Source organism: Babylonia areolata, chromosome 22 (genome assembly GCF_041734735.1).
Source record: "Babylonia areolata isolate BAREFJ2019XMU chromosome 22, ASM4173473v1, whole genome shotgun sequence".
In the NCBI taxonomy this organism is placed as follows: domain Eukaryota; kingdom Metazoa; phylum Mollusca; class Gastropoda; order Neogastropoda; family Buccinidae; genus Babylonia; species Babylonia areolata.
The window spans coordinates 2077824-2082823 of record NC_134897.1 but is presented as its reverse complement, the minus strand read 5'-3'; the positions used below and the strand labels follow the sequence as shown (position 1 = coordinate 2082823).

General features: G+C 38.3%; 1 protein-coding gene across 1 annotated transcript in view; it reads right to left on the bottom strand.

The window, feature by feature from the left end:
• LOC143297485 (lachesin-like) overlaps positions 1-5000 on the bottom strand; it is an 89765-nt gene that overhangs the window by 16992 nt on the left and 67773 nt on the right. The window lies entirely within an intron of this gene.

Here is a 5000-nt window from a genome sequence, read left to right as displayed (position 1 = left end):
ATTTGGGGAATAAGGCGTCATAGATGTTCACCTCATACTGTACACACATGTCAGTGTATAGTTCACTTCCTGTTGGGGAATAAAGGGTCATAGATGTTCACTTCGTACTGTGCACACATGTCAGTGTATAGTTCACTTCCTGTTGGGGAAATAAAGGGTCATAGATGTCCATCTCGTACTGTACACCCATGTCAGTGTATAGTTCACTTCCTGTTGGGGAAATAAAGGGTCATAGATGTCACCTCATACTGTACACACATGTCAGTGTATAGTTCACTTCCTGTTGGGGGAATAAAGGGTCATAGATGTTCACTTCGTACTGTGCACACATGTCAGTGTATAGTTCACTTCCTGTTGGGGAAATAAAGGGTCATAGATGTTCACCTCATCCTGTACACACATGTCAGTGTATAGTTCACTTCCTGTTAGGGGAATAAGGCGTCATAGATGTTCACCTCATACTGTACACACATGTCAGTGTATAGTTAACTTTCTCTTGGGTGAATGAAGGGTCATAGATGTTCACTCCGTACTGTACACACATGTCAGTGTATAGCTCACTTCCTGTTTGGGGAATAAGTCGTCATATATGTTCACTTCGTTCTGTACACACATGTCAGTGTATAGTTCACTTCCTGTTGGGGAATAAGGCGTCATAGATGTTCACCTCATACTGTACACACATGTCAGTGTATAGTTAACTTTCTCTTGGGTGAATGAAGGGTCATAGATGTTCACTTCGTACTGTACACACATGTCAGTGTATAGTTCACTTCCTGTTGGGGAAATAAAGGGTCATAGATGTCCATCTCGTACTGTACACCCATGTCAGTGTATAGTTCACTTCCTGTTTGGGGAATAAAGAGTCATAGATGTTCACTTCGTACTGTACACACATGTCAGTGCATAGTTCACTTCCTGTTGGGGAAATAAAGGGTCATAGATGTCACCTCATACTGTACACACATGTCAGTGTATAGTTCACTTCCTGTTGGGGAAATAAAGGGTCATAGATGTTCACCTCATACTGTACACACATGTCAGTGTATAGTTCACTTCCTGTTGGGGGAATGAAGGGTCATAGATGTTCACCTCATCCTGTACACACATGTTAGTGTATAGTTCACTTCCTGTTAGGGGAATGAAGGATCATAGATGTTCACCTCATACTGTACACACATGTCAGTGTATAGTTTACTTTCTCTTGGGTGAATGAAGGGTCATAGATGTTCACTCCGTACTGTACACACATGTCAGTGTATAGCTCACTTCCTGTTTGGGGAATAAGTCGTCATATATGTTCACTTCGTTCTGTACACACATGTCAGTGTATAGTTCACTTCCTGTTGGGGGAATGAAGGGTCATAGATGTTCACCTCACACTGTACACATATGTCAGTGTATAGTTCACTTCCTGTTGGGGGAATGAAGGGTCATAGATGTGACCTTATACTGTACACACATGTCTGTGTATAGTTCACTTCCTGTTTGGGGAATAAAGAGTCATAGATATTCACTTCGTACTGTGCACACATGTCAGTGTATAGTTCACTTCCTGTTGGGGAAATAAAGGGTCATAGATGTTCACCTCATCCTGTACACACATGTCAGTGTATAGTTCACTTCCTGTTGGGGAAATAAAGGGTCATAGATGTTCACCTCATACTGTACACATGTCAGTGTATAGTTCACTTCCTGTTGGGGAAATAAAGGGTCATAGATGTTCACTTCGTACTGTGCACACATGTCAGTGTATAGTTCACTTCCTGTTGGGGAAATAAAGGGTTATAGATATTCACTTCGTACTGTGCACACATGTCAGTGTATAGTTCACTTCCTGTTGGGGGAATGAAGGGTCATAGATGTTCACCTCATCCTGTACACACATGTTAGTGTATAGTTCACTTCCTGTTAGGGGAATAAGGCGTCATAGATGTTCACCTCATACTGTACACACATGTCAGTGTATAGTTCACTTTCTGTTGGGGGAATAAGGCGTCATAGATGTTCACCTCATACTGTACACACATGTCAGTGTATAGTTAACTTTCTCTTGGGTGAATGAAGGGTCATAGATGTTCACTCCGTACTGTACACACATGTCAGTGTATAGCTCACTTCCTGTTTGGGGAATAAGTCGTCATATATGTTCACTTCGTTCTGTACACACATGTCAGTGTATAGTTCACTTCCTGTTGGGGGAATAAAGGGTCATAGATGTTCACTTCGTACTGTACACACATGTCAGTGTATAGTTCACTTCCTGTTGGGGAAATAAAGGGTCATAGATGTTCACCTCATACTGTACACACATGTCAGTGTATAGTTCACTTCCTGTTGGGGGAATAAACATGTATTGTATTGTATTGTATTGTATTGTATTGTATCGTATCGCATTGCATTGCACCGCATCTCATTCGCATCATATTCGTATCACATCGAGTCGCATTGTATTGTATTGTATTGTATTGTATTGTATTCTGTTGTATTATATTGTGCTAGTTTTAAGAGGGGAATGGAAAGACAATAAGAGGGTGGATTACCCATTGTATGAAAACAAAAAAAAAGAGGGGAAAAGAAAGAGTGAAGGAAAAGAGGAGGTTGGGGATCCCACAAAAAAAAGAGAGCAAGAAATAACCAAGAAAAGAGGGGAAAATCACTTTAGTTTCAGTTTCAATGAGGGATCAAAGCGTGCCAAGTGATCCGTTTGCCCATTAACACGTCTGCTTAAATCTAGAGAGAAAAAAAAATCAAATAAAAATAATAAACAAATAAATAAACTGATTGATTATTCAGTTAACAACAACAACAACTATAGTAAGAAGAAGAAGAAAAAAGAAGAAGACATTGAATAAAAGAAATTGGGGAAATTAAAAAAAAAAAAAAAAACAAAAAAACAATTGACGCGTAGACCTCGAAATAGTCAAATGTTTATATTTCTTTAGGCAGCAGATGAATGGATTAAAAAAAAAACAAAAGAAAAAGATAATAATGATAATAAAAAGATGTCAGACGTTTGTGTTGTTATTGAGGAAAATATGTCAAACGTAACTGAAGAATAGGTAAAGAGGAAAAGATGCATGGAATGTAAACCTTGTCAAATGTATATTTGTGTAGGCAAAGACAGGATTTGCTATTGAGGAATGGTGAAAACAACAACAACTATAAAAGGAAGTATAATCATAGTGCAAACTAATCAAATGTTTGTGAATCTGTTGAGGTGATTTATGAAAGATTGGGATATAAATAAAAAAGAAAACAAAAAAAAAAGAAACGTCAAGTGAAATTGGTCAGATGTTTGTTATTGTTGAAGCAGAGATGGGATATCTTATAAAACAAGTGTATATTATAAGTTGTTGGGTTTTTTTTTAATGCATAGAGTGCAAACAAGTCAGAGTTGTTGTTTATTTATTTATTTATTTATTTATTTATTTATTTATTTATTTATTTATTATTATCATTATTATTATTATCACTACCTTTTTTTTCATATCATAATTATTATTTATGTATTTATCTATTTATGTATTTATTTACTTACTTATGTACGCTTATCTATTATTTATTCACTTTTTTCCCGTTTTTTTTTTTCAAGGCCTGACTAAGCGCGTTGGGTTACGCCGCTGGTCAGGCATCTGCTTGGCAAATGTGGTGTAGCGTATATGGATTTGTCCGAACGCAGTGACGCCTCCTTGAGCTACTGAAACTGAAACTGTTGTGTTTTCCATTTCTGATGCAGAGATGGGACAGATTGTGGAAGAAGGGCTTCAGGAAAAGAAAAAAAAAGGAAGGAAAGAAAAGACTACTGGACAGCAAGGAAGAAAATAAGACAGCGAGGTTTGAAGTGAGCAGTGAACAAACACACAAGATAAAAAAGGAGAAGCATGAAAAAGAAAAGAAGAAAATTCCATCAACGCGCTGTCGCCATTTAATTTCTTGGCCTCTGCTCTTCAAAGAGGCTGAATAATTATTTCATTATTCCATTTTATTAATTTTGGTGAGATTAAAAACATACGGGCGTGATTTATCGGCTTTTTTTTTTTTCTTCTTTCAATTTCAGTTCCAACTTTTTTTCTTCTTCTTTTTTTCTTTACATTTAATTACTCAGTGGACGGTTACTTTCTTAACCATATTGAATAAGACAGACAGACAGACAGACAGACAGACAGACAGACGGAGAGAGACAGGCGGAGATACAGAGAGAGGAAGAGGATTTCAGTTTTGGTTTTAGCTTTGAGGAGACGTCAAAGAGTGCGGGCTGGTCCATATACGCTACATCTACTTATCGAAAAAAGAACAAATGTTTGACCTTCGTGTAAACCCGACGCGCTAATGAGACCTTGAAATACGAGACACACACACACACACACACACACACACACACACACACACACACACACACACACACAGACACACACACACACACACACACACACACACACACACACACACACACACACACACACACACACACACGCACACACACGCAGCACACACACACACACACACACACACACACACACACACACAGACACACACAGACACACAGACACAGACACACACAGACACACACACACACACACACACACACACACACACACACACACACACACACACACACACACACACACACACAGAATGACAATGACAATGACAGATGCCCATAATCCATGGGGAGAACAGAAGCCGTGTTGTATGGATAATATATGGAGAGAGGGAGAGATAGAAAGAGAGAGAGAGAAACAAATAAAATACATATTTAAAAATGATATGCATCTAAATAAACAGACATAAAAAAAATACAACAAAAAAACATGATTAGATAAATGAATAGATAATAAACATGCAGATGAAACATTATGGCAATCAGTCAACTAATCAATCATTCAACCACACAACCAACCAATCAAGCAAGCAACCAGCCAGCCAGTCACAGGTCAACCAAACAAGCGGCCAATGAACAGCACGATAAACTGGCGAGTGTGTGGGCACTACGGAAT